We start from the raw sequence: 13136 nt of genomic DNA on the forward strand, positions 1-13136 counted from the left end.
TAGTTGCCATTATGGAGGATAATGTTATGACAGGAACTGTTTGTGGGAGAACAGTGGCAGAGGGAAATGGAATCACCAGAAACATACATAACTTCAAATTTCTGTGTGGCTTAATGTTGTGGCATGACATACTGTTTGAAATAAATGTTGTAAGTAAGAGACTCCAAGGTGTTGACTTGATATATCTGGAGCAATGGAACAACTGGACAAAGCAAAGTCATACCTACAGTCTTACCGGTCAGATGAGGGATTTCAAAACGATTTGAAGAGTGCACAGAAGTTGGCAGAGGAACTTCACACTGAAGCTATTTTCCCACCCATTCAAGAATACAAGAGTCACTGAAGAAGACGACATTTTGATTATGAGGCATGGGATAATCCCATAAGAGACCCCAACCAACAATTCAAAGTTGAATTCTTTAACCAGGTGCTAGATTGTGCAATACAGTTAGTTGAAGAACGTTTCGTGCAGCTCAAGGAACACAGCAGTATATTTGGGATGTTGTATGATATTCCAAAACTCCTCACTATACCTGAAGAAAACCTACACCAGCAATGCAGGGCACTAGAGACAGTGTTGACACACGATGACATGCGCAATATTGGCAGAACTGAGACCTTTCAAAGTTTTGGCCCAAACGAGGGGGCATGGGGGCAGCATTTGAGCTCCCCGCCTCAGGTACCAAAATGTTGTGGGCCGGCCCTGCTTAGCTAACAGCCAGTTGGCTTCTAGCTCATGCGATAGATGCTCATGCACTAAGCTCCAGAGGTCCCTGGTTTAACCGTGCCCAGTGACAACTGGGGTCTGTTGGTGTTACATGATTACAAGTCTTTTTACAAAGGTAAACATTTATCTGAGCTCTTAGTACTCTGGGCAGATGATTTTGGAAGCAACATTGAACTACTGATCCTTAAATCAGAGATCCTTATTTCTTTCTAATCACGTCTGTACCAATGGAGTCATCGGACTGCTCCTGATAGCTCAACCAAACAATTCTAAAGTAGAATTTAGAAGTTTTGACATGTTACTTAATTATCAAAGAATGTCAATTCAGTTCCAAATTATCTTGCTCACCTGATACTCATAGCCAAGCTTTGCCACTTATACATGCACAAAACTTATCCCAAAATGTAATATGCAGGGAATGACGTTGAAACTACTGTCTGGCCTCTGGAACTTCAACAGGACCATAAATTCTTATACCACTTTAATAAAAGATTCAATTAATGATAACGATCTTTAGCTTACAAACCAGTTCAAAGCTTCTTCCTCTCTTTGTCTGAGGTGCTGTCAATTCTCTTGACCACAAAATCTGTGCCATTTCTAGGCTGAATTCTTTGAAAGAGTTTCTTAGAGCTGACTAGGTAAGCAGTTTCCTGTTGCAAATACCACTAGACTTAGTGTAACGAGTTTCCCCAGACTCAGAACTCTGAACTATTTACTGACAGCATAATTTCAAGACAACTAAGATTAAACTTGTTAGTGAAACACAAATATACAGCATACCCTTTAGGAATTCAGTGTTTTAGCTTAGGTATTTACTTCTGGAGAAGCATTTAGCCAAGTCATCTCATACATGTTTAGAACTGCCTTAACTACTTAGTTGGAACTGACATGAAAGTGGGTTTTTCAGCTCAGCTTCCTGGTTGCAATGACTGATTTCTCAAGAAAGACAGAAAAGCCATTCATTCATGATTGCCTAAAGGTGTCATGATAGATGTATGCTCATTATTTTTCTGGATTTCACAGCGGTCTGCCTTGGTAGGACTTTGGCATTTTGTGCCATACCACTTTGGGCAAGATATATTAGGCCATACCAGTTTGTACAAAACATCCTGAGACATAGACAGAACACCTGCTGGGATCAATCAGCAACCTATTTTCTTACGGCCTGATAATTTTGGCTGTTTCACCTTAAAGATTTTCACTTCACACTAGCTTCTCCATATACCACTTAAACGCATAAGATTCTTTAGCACAAAACCAATACCTTGTCCAATATATCTTTGTTAAAGATCAGTTATAAATTGCTTGTTGATCACATTTCTATTTAAAATAGACAATGCACAGTCCGAACTAGCTGCTGGATTCTGTGGGCACGCTGCCCAGGGATCTGTCACATTATCACTTAGATAGCTTTAATTTTCAATATAGTTTCTTGAATCTTAATTGATCCCTTTTAGACTTATTTTACTTAGCAATAAAATTATACTTCTAATCATGTATTGTTGCCCCTTTCGGAGGGAGCAATTAGCGAACATTTGGGGCCTTGCAGGCTGTTCGAAGAAGAAATTGATGATACATGTGTCACATTCTGGGGTGCAACCCAGACCAGTGACAGGTTGTGTCACCAGCTGCCCTGTAACCCTGAGTGCCTTTAAATGCTCTGCTGCTGTGGCTCACAGCCCAGGCAGCAGACAAGCATGCAATGAGTGTCTGTGTGCTGAGCAGTCCTGGTTCAGCGCCCTGACCCTGCAGCCTGCTTGTTACATCACAGCCACACACTGGTCCCCTCCAGCCTTGGTTACTACTCGCAGAGTGACCCCATCACATCTCCCAGTTCTGAATGCCCCCAAACCATCTGCCCCGCTTTGTCCAGCTCTCTCACAGACGATTAATAAAGTCCATTGCTTGTTTAAAGAAACAAACTGCCTGCTGTTGTTTGTTTCTGCAGTGTTCAGAGAAACTGAACTTTGTGTACGTCCTTTGTAAATAAACAGGATCACACCAAAAAATATGCCTGACACATTGTGACAAAGGCCCATTGGTGGTTCACTCTTCTGTGTCAGCAACTTTTGTCAGGCCTGACATACTCACTTTACTTAATACATTGTTGTCATGATATTTACCCAAAAGATGGCATGTGGAAAACCAATAACTCGCTGATCATTAATGAGCAGACAGTTTCCTTGCTCACTGTTTCCAAGTCTGACACTCCAGCCTGTTCAGTGCCCAAAAAGCTCTGTCTCTTTCAAACTATGTCTCCTCTGGGGGATGTAACATCTGCTGTTTGACATGTTTTAAAGGCTTTGGCCTGAGTCATGCCAAGGATTCTGGCCTATGTGTGGATGTATACGACATCACTCTTATTAATGAATTCCCTGCTTTCTCTGTCATTGCTATCACACTCTCTGAGATACTGAACTACATGGAGTACTTGTTTGATCCATTATGGCATTCCTCTGATTGTGGTTCAGTGCTCTTGCTGCGAAAGGAATCCTCACTTGCTCAGAATTACATCAAAGTGCTATTTAAATACTCCACACCGGATCTATGCATCACTGAGTACAATGCAGTTCCACCAGGTGAGAATCTGGCCCAGCGTCTCCACTTCTTTAGAGTGACTGACTTTTTAAACAATGAATTTAGTGCTGGTTAAAGGTCCTGGATTAACTGGCCTGGAAAGTGAGGTCTTCTGCTTAGCCGAAGTACACTGACAGTGCAAGCTTTCCCTGACATTGTCCAAGCCAAAGAACCTCAACCCTGACCTGCTGTGACCTCCCCTAAGGGTGCGATGGGAGTTCTCTCCTCACACCCATTCTATTTTTAGCCTGTCTACTGACAGTCAACAAAGGGGTCTGCTGAGTTGGGGGTTGCTGAGATATGGAGACTTCCCTACTAGAAGATAAACTCACACGCACAAGCTAATCTCATACTGAGGCAAGCAAAGGCCTGGCACATAGAAAAAACTTTTGGTGATCTATGGACCTAAGCAAGGCTCAACTTGGTGACCTAGATATGTCACTCCATAGCCCATTACTAACCTCCTGAGCTATTCAGTCAGTCACACACCGTCCAGCTGACTTAGCCATTAGTGGGCACACTGCCTGAACAAAATTGACAACACAATGTTCAGGTTGCATAGACAAATAAGAAACAAAGTCAGGAAAGTCTTCAAGGAAGCAAAGTCAAGTCCTGAGTCTGGAGGGGAAGAGGAAAGACTGGCCAAAATGGATCAGAGCTTAGACTGGTCTCCTGCCTCTGCACAGTGGCCAGTGCATGGGCCTCTAGAGGCAAAGGAACCTCTGCCCACCCCCAGTGCACCACTGGCAATTGAGAAAGAAGAGCTCATCCTGATGTAACACTATTGACGTATGTGGGCTTACACCAGGGATAACTCTTGCCCATTATTTCCTGATCCAGACACCAGTCACCCTATTAACTTAAAGCCAAATTCTGCCCCGTGTCACATGGGCTCACTATGTCTCCACCCCTGACTTCATCCACCCAGCAGCACACAGACTGAGGCAGGGGCCCGGCTAATAAGCACACTGGTGCATCACAGCCTCACTGGGGCATGGGCTGCTGGCTAGGGGCCTGCTTTGGCACTAAGCTTGCCAGTACACATGTTACAGTGTCAAGGAGAGACTGGGATTGAGGGGGCCCTGCTGCTCCTTTGGGAGCTCCACTGTATTTTCCTTATGCTCCCACGCCAGCCACACTGATGCAGCCTAGCATTGGCCAGCGAGATGCCTTTGAAACCCTAATCGGCACACCTCTCTTCTCCCCCTGAAGCCTCTATAGCCACATTGTATAAGGGCAGGCTATGTACTAATGTTTGTGGTCATGAATTTATCCAGCTGTTTATTAAGTCCCAGCTATAGTATTTGAGCTGATGACCTGTTATTGCACAGAACTGCATAAATGAATGTAACAGTCCCCTTTACCTGTGCCACATTCACTGCCCTTTCATTTCAAGGTAACTTTCTGTTTTGCATTATGTGGGGAGTGGGTAAACAGGACTGACTGATCATCTCACTGTACCCCCAGAATTTCATATTCATAATCAGAAACCCATAAACATAATCTGAAATGCTTCCAAGTATCTCCAACACTTCTCCTCTCCCAGATAAACAAACATGGGATTTGTTATCTCTCATATATAAATTCTGTCAAAGCTCTAACCATTACTGTTGCCTGTCTCTGGACACGGCCAATCTCATTTGCTCCATCTCTTAAAGGAGACCCCAGAGTGGACACAGAGTACCATGTGCTATTTTCTTTCCCTCTTTAATTCTCCCAAACTTCTTATTTGCCTGTCTAATTGCTGATTTTTCTTCAGTAAGCTATCCCCAGTGACTCCAAAGTCTTTGTCCTCAGTGAGCCATGCAGATTCACGGCTCTAGTTCTTCCCATGTGTTGATTTCAATGTGTTGAAATCTATGGGGAGTTTCTTACAATTCTCCATAATTTATACAAAAATCTAGGAGTTTAGCATCACCAGCAAACAGCACTAACTTGCTTTATTTCTCTCCCGTCTGAGAAACAGCCATTCGCTATGACTGCATGTTTTCTATAAGACAATCAGCATGCATGACTAAACTTGGCACATAATTCTTTTATTATACTTTTATGAGGCCTTGTCAGCCTTTGGAAAATCCAAGCACGTCATGCCTACGGGTAACACTGATAAAAGAGGCTATCCCAGGTTAGTGAGGCATATCCTTCCCACAGCAGCCCCCAGACTGCTTTGACTTAATACAGCTCTGCTTACCCAAGCCCCATGTTATTCGAACTTTAGTTGGGGTCTTCTGTACTTTCCCTGCATTGAGCTTAGACACACTGGTCTATAATTGCCAGGGTCTTCCATGTCACCACATTAGCAATGGTGCCAACCAATTCCTTAGTCATGGTAGGCCACATTATTCAATATGTAGATCAAACTCATGAGCATGGGAGACAGCACCTGCTCCCAAGAGCTTACACTTAAAATAGACTGGAGAGACCAAGGTGGGGAGAAAGGGAATATCAATTATCCCCATTTCACAGACAGGAAAATGAACTACGGAGGGATTAAGTGACTCTCTCAAGATCAAGATCGTGCAGTGAGCTTGTGACAGGGTCGGGAACTGAATGATCAATGCATCTTTCTCCTTGCCCCAGCCACCTCTTCTAGTTCCCAGAGTCCTCACACACCCCCAGGATGTATATACCCCTCCTCCACTGCTCTGTCTCTGCTGTGGAGCCCTTCCTTCTACCCTTCCCCTCGCCTGCTGCACCTCTCCTCCAAGCTTTGGAGTCCATTCTTCTTCCCCTGGATGTGTGCCCCAGTTCATATGGCCTAGCTATTGCAGCTGTTCCATGGACAAAGGTGACCTACCCCTGTGAGATGCATGGCTATTAGGCTGCAACTGGTGAACACAAGTGGACCAGCAGGAGAAGGAGTTTGGTGGTGGTGTTTGGTCCACAATATTATCATGAAACATTCCTAACATTCAGCCTAATGTTTCACTTTCTTAACTTAAATCCTGTGATTTCAAGTAAATGGAAACCATGTGCTCCCTTCCCCCGCTGCCCACAATCATCTCTTCCCCAAACGATCTACCTCTTTTATCCTTATCGATCCCTGCTGTCAGCTGATTGTTTTTGCAGTCCTTCTCTGAACACCTTGCCGCTCAGTCAATCTCCTTCTCGTAATCAGGTGACCATAAAACAATATTCTGTGTGTAATTTGGAGGCTAGCCATAAGTTATTTTGGCCTTTACTGCCATGTCACACTGTAATCTCATGTCGGAGACATGCTATTCTCCCCAGATCTCTTTCAGCATATATGTCTCAGAGGACAGAGGTGATAGCCCTGGTGTATCTTGCTTTGCTCAGAGTGCTCCCAGAGTTCCTCCCTGAACAGCTGCGTTTCAGATTAGTTTGAAACCAGCTAGAGCGTTTTACCTTTTCTAATCTCACTAGCTCCCTTTGTATTATTTTTCTATCCCTCTTGGTGTCTGCAACTCTGCCCAATGGATCACTTTTTATGAATTGCATTAACATGCTATTTACATGCCTCCCTTCTGGACTACTAACAAAGAGGCTAAGCAAAGAACACACTTAACCCCGATTCCTGTAGTACCCTGCTGTGCAACTCCCCCAACTCAATCCTTCCCGATGTATCAACGCATAGGAATATAGGAATTGCCAGAGTGGATCAGATCCAAGGTCCATCCAGTCTGGTATCCCGTCTAACTGTGGCCAGCACCAGAAGAGGTATAAACTCCATAGGAGCAGATGTGGGATAAGAAACTCCTCTCACAGGTCACATAATAACCTCTGGTAGTTGGAGATTGGCTTCAACCTTGAAGTAAGAGGTTGAATATCCCTTCCAACATTTTTGCCATCAGTTATATAATTTTGTTTATTGTATCTAAGCCAGTTTTCAATCCACATAGGAATGTTCCTCTCCAAAGCCACTGGAATTCAATTTTCTGGTAAGATTCTGAGAGTGACTTCATCCAATGTTATGATTTTATGCCTTAAGCCAAACACTTTCAAATATGGGTGTATCTGGGTTACTCGGGAGCACTGGGAGACACAGAAAACAAGAACTGAAATCAAGGTGGGTTTTGTGCATATGTAGGAGCCTACGGTGAGGACATCTGCACACACGTACTGCTTTCTCCTTGTCTGCTAATTCTATAATTCAGTTAAAACATCACAAAGGACTGAAAATCCTGTATCCACTAAAATAAAATACCATTGTTGAGGATAGGTAAGCACAAGAGTCATCCTGTTATTACCTGTAACACTTATAGTGAGTGGGGTTAAAAGTTAGGCCATTCAAACAGCCAGATGTTCAGAAACTGGCCTAGTGAAACCAGGGAGCAAACACAGTACTCCTCCTCTTCAAAACCACCACTCCCTTCTAATCATTTTGGCAGCTTAATTACCCTTTCCACAGACGAGGTAAACAGGAATCACCACAACCTACAAAAGGAATCAGCATGGACAACACTTTCCCCCCTCACCTCACTCATTTAGGGGACTATAAACCAATCAGAGTGTAAATTTAAACCTTGGGCACTAGAGTTCCTCCATGGAACTACACCAAGCTCATCTCTGCCCTGCATCTGGGGGGGCTAGGGTTCCATGGGTGAGGAGGATGTTGACCAACTCTGCACAGGTTCTCTGCTCCCTAACTGACACCCAGGATGATGACAGAAGCAATGGGTGCTACAGACCAAGCAATGTTTTAATAGCCTGTGAAATGTGCTGGGAGTAAGTGCAACCTGTAAGGCAGGGTGTCCAGTCCCCAGCAAATATGAGTCTGTTACAGCCCAAGCAGGGCCTGGTTCCTTAGTTCAAGCTGTAGACACGCATGCTTTCATCTCTAAAGGTCCTTGGTTCAATCCCTACCACTAGCCAAGGTGTCAGTTGTCATGGGTAGTTAATGGTTACAGCAGGATCCTGGGATCATAGACTCCAGGGGTCTATTTCATCTCTACCACTGACTTGCAGTGTCTCTTTGGGCCAGTCACATCTCTTTGTATTTTAGTTTGCCCATCTGTAGCATGGGAATAACGATACTTACCTCTTGCACAGGAGCTCTTGGAAAATTCATGCATGAAAAGCACTTTGACGGAGCTCTCTGGATGGGAAGTGTTGTGTAAGAGCAGGGTATTATAATGTTATGTTAGTCTCAAAAAATACGGATCTGGGCATTCCCCAATGGCCCTATATTAGTGAAGAGCCCTGGGAGGGCTGTAAAGCAGCCTGTCACATAGGCACTTAATTTAAGAATGTGTATTTCTCACCCCTATGATTCAGCGGCTTCAAGTCCTCAGTCTAAATACTGCCGTTTAACCTCTATCAGCTATGGCAGGTCCAGGGACTGGGCAGCTGCAGATAAAAGTTCACAGGGGCCAGAGGTTATGTTAAATCACACTCTACGTTCACAGTCTATTTTTACCGTATGTTTATGCAACACAAAAAAACCCACCAGAAATCAAACCAACACAACAATAGTTCACCACCCCGGCCACAGCTTAAATCCATAAACATCAAAGAGAGACCCACAAAGAACAAAGCTGACATGGCCCTGTTTGGCTGCCTCCTGTCTCCCTAGTGAACATTGTTCTGGCTTCCAGCCAGCAACCCTTTCCTCTCCTGGTTCGTTGCTCAGGGTATCTCCCAGCTGGGACTGTGAAGCCTTTGCTGGGGATGAACTCATAAAGGGCTATGGCACCTTCTAGCATTGCCAGGGCCTCCCTTGGGGAATCTCTGAAAAATTAGACAGTCTTCTAAGTTACTAATTTTTCAGAGATTCCCCAAGGGAGGCCCTGGCAATGCTAGAAGGTTCCATGGCCCTTTATGAGTTCATCCCCAGCAAAGGCTTCACAGTCCCAGCTGGGAGATACCCTGAGCAACGAACCAGGAGAGGAAAGGGTTGCTGGCTGGAAGCATGGATTCACCAAGGGAAGGTCATGCCTGACTAATCTAATCGCCTTCTATGATGAGGTTACTGGTTCTGTGGATGAAGGGAAAGCAGTGGATGTATTGTTTCTTGACTTTAGCAAAGCTTTTGACATGGTCTCCCACAGTATTCTTGTCAGCAAGTTAAAGAAGTATGGGCTGGATGAACGCACTATAAGGTGGGTAGAAAGTTGGCTAGATTGTCGGGCTCAACGGGTAGTGATCAATGGCTCCATGTCTAGTTGGCAGCCGGTGTCAAGTGGAGTGCACCAGGGGTCGGTCCTGGGGCCGGTTTTGTTCAATATCTTCATAAATGATCTGGAGGATGGTGTGGATTGCACTCTCAGCAAATTTGCGGATGATACTAAACTAGGAGGAGTGGTAGATATGCTGGAGGGCAGGGTTAGGATACAGAGGGACCTAGACAAATTGGAGGATTGGGCCAAAAGAAATCTGATGAGGTTCAATAAGGATAAGTGCAGGGTCCTGCACTTAGGACGGAAGAACCCAATGCACAGCTACAGACTAGGGATCAAATGGCTAGGCAGCAGTTCTGCGGAAAAGGACCTAGGGGTGACAGTGGACGAGAAGCTGGATATGAGTCAACAGTGTGCCCTTGTTGCCAAGAAGGCCAATGGTATTTTGGGATGTATAATTAGGGGCATAGCGAGCAGATCGAGGGACGTGATCGTCCCCCTCTATTCGACATTGGTGAGGCCTCATCTGGAGTACTGTGTCCAGTTTTGGGCCCCACACTACAAGAAGGATGTGGATAAATTGGAGGGAGTCCAGCGAAGGGCAACAAAAATGATTAGGGGTCTGGAACACATGACTTATGAGGAGAGGCTGAGGGAACTGGGATTGTTTAGTCTGCAGAAGAGAAGAATGAGGGGGGATTTGATAGCTGCTTTCAATTACCTGAGAGGTGGTTCCAGAGAGGATGGTTCTAGAATATTCTCAGTGGTAGAAGAGGACAGGACAAGGAGTAATGGTCTCAAGTTGCAGTGGGGGAGGTTTAGGTTGGATATTAGGAAAAACTTTTTCACTAGGAGGGTGGTGAAACACTGGAATGCATTACCTAGGGAGGTGGTAGAATCTCCTTCCTTAGAAGTTTTTAAGGTCAGGCTTGACAAAGCCCTGGCTGGGATGATTTAATTGGGGATTGGTCCTGCTTTGAGCAGGGGGTTGGACTAGATGACCTCCTGAGGTCCCTTCCAACCCTGATATTCTATGATTCTATTCTATGATTCTATGAATCAGTGGGGCAGGATGCATAACGGCTGCGTGACTCCATTGAAGGGACACACAGTATGATAAGTGCAGTGCTCTGGCTGATTTTATTCTCTCCTTTGGTACGTAAAGAGCCTCCCATTCCCTTTTTTGATCAGCTCTAATATGTGCATTACTACCTGTAGTAGCGTTCTGTGTTTGTTTATTCTTCTTCCAGGGCCCTCCTTAGGCATACGCAGCATACACAACTGCGTAGGGCACCCGAAAATTTGGGGCACCCCTAGGTCTTAATGTCCACCCGTCAGCCTCTTCCTATCCCTGTTCCAACCCTTCCTGCAGGTTCCCACCACAGCTGGCTGCTGCAGCCTGGTGAGTCTTCCTCCGGAGGGGATCTAGTACTTAAAAGTGAAAACGCCTTCCAGCCCGCCAGACCTTTTAGCACAACATTGAAACTGTTAAAGAGCCATTCAAGTGGTAATGAAGCCATTTACCAGGCATTTGCCAAAGCCCAGATATATATGCTCAGTTTCTGAATTTACTGACAAAAACAGTTTTGCATTACTGTTATATTTACTCAGAACATGTTAGTCTACAGGACCTTAGTTTAAAATTTGCTTTAAAAAGATTTCATTAGTATGTTGCTGAAGATTATAAAATCACATCTCTAAAAAAGGTTTCAGAGTATCAGCCGTGTTAGTCTGTATTCGCAAAATGAAAAGGAGTACTTGTGGCACCTTAGAGACTAACCAATTTATTTGAGCATAAGCTTTCGTGCGCTACAGCTCACTTCATTGGATGCATTCAGTGGAAAATACAGGAGGGAGATTTATATACACAGAGAACATGAAACAATGGGTGTTATCATACATACTGTAAGGAGAGTGATCACTTAAGATGAGCTATTATCAGCAGGAGAGCAGGCGGGGGGGGGGAGGGGGGGGAGAAAACCTTTTGTAGTGATAATCAAGGTGGGCCATTTCCAGCAGTTAACAAGAACGTCTGAGGAACAGTGGGGGGCGGGGGGTGGGGGTGGGAATAAACATGGGGAAATAGTTTTACTTTCTGTAATGACACATCCACTCCCAGTCTCTATTCAAGCCTAAGTTAATTGTATCCAGTTTGCAAATTAATTCCAATTCCGCAGTCTCTCGTTGGAGTCTGTTTTTGAAGTGTTTTTGTTGTAATATTGTGACCTTTAGGTCTGTAATCGAGTGACCAGAGAAATCGAAGTGTTCTCCGACTGGTTTATGAATGTTATAATTCTTGACATCTGATTTGTGTCCATTTATACTTTTACGTAGAGACTGTCCAGTTTGACCAATGTACACGGCAGAGGGGCATTGCTGGCACATGATGGCATATATCAGATTGGTAGATGTTCAGGTGAACGAGCCTCTGATAGTGTGGCTGATGTGATTAGGCCCTATGATGGTGTCCCCTGAATAGATATGTGGACAGAGTTGGCAACGGGCTTTGTTGCAAGGATAGGTTCCTGGGTTAGTGGTTCTGTTGTGTGGTGTGTGGTTGCTGGTGAGTATTTGTTTCAGGGTCAGGGGCTGTCTGTAGGCAAGGACTGGCCTGTCTCCCAAGATTTGTGAGAGTGATGGGTCGTCCTTCAGGATAGGTTGTAGATCCTTGATGATGCGTTGGAGAGGTTTTAGTTGGGGGCTGAAGGTGATGGCTAGTGGCGTTCTGTTATTATCTTTGCTGGGCCTGTCCTGTAGTAAGTGACTTCTGGGGACTCTTCTGGCTCTGTCAATTTGTTTCTTCACTTCAGCAGGTGGGTATTGTAGTTGTAAGAATGCTTGATAGAGATCTTGTAGGTGTTTGTCTCTGTCTGAGGGGTTGGAGCAAATGCGGTTGTATCGTAGAGCTTGGCTGTAGACGATGGATCGTGTGGTGTGGTCTGGATGAAAGCTGGAGGCATGTAGGTAGGAATAGCGGTCAGAAGGTTTCCGGTATAGGGTGGTGTTTTTGTGACCATCGCTTATTAGTACCATAGTGTCCAGGAAGTGGATCGCTTGTGTGGACTGGTCCAGGCTGAGGTTGATGGTAGGATGGAAATTGTTGAAATCATGGTGGAATTCCTCAAGGGCTTCTTTTCCATGGGTCCAGATGATGAAGATGTCATCAATATAGCGCAAGTAGAGTAGGGGCATTAGGGAACGAGAGCTGAGGAAGCGTTGTTCTAAGTCAGCCACAAAAATGTTGGCATACTGTGGGGCCATGCAGGTACCCAAAGCAGTGCCGCTGATTTGAAGGTATACATTGTCCCCAAATGTGAAATAGTTTTAATTGCACTGTTAAAAATAGAATACAAATTGAAATTTATTAACTATTTTGGGATGTTTTTCCACATTTTCAAATATATTGATTTAAATTACAACACAGAATACAAAGTGTACACTGCTCACTTTATATTATTATTTTTATTACAAATATTTGCACTGTAAAAATGATAAACAAAAGAAATAGTATTTTTCAGTTCACTTCATACAAATACTGTAGTGCAATCTCTATCATGAAAGTGCAACTTACAAATGTAAATTTTTTTTGTTACATAACTGCACTCAAAATAAAAACAATGTAAAAAACTTTTAGTGCCTACAAATCCTCTCAGTCCTACTTCTTGTTCAGCCAGTCACTAAGACAAACAAGTTTTGTGTACATTTACGGGAGATAATGCTGCAGGCTTCTTATTAACAATGCCACCTGAAAGTGA

Source organism: Lepidochelys olivacea, assembly GCF_965140295.1.
Source record: "Lepidochelys olivacea isolate rLepOli2 genome assembly, chromosome: 14".
NCBI classification, from domain to species: domain Eukaryota; kingdom Metazoa; phylum Chordata; order Testudines; family Cheloniidae; genus Lepidochelys; species Lepidochelys olivacea.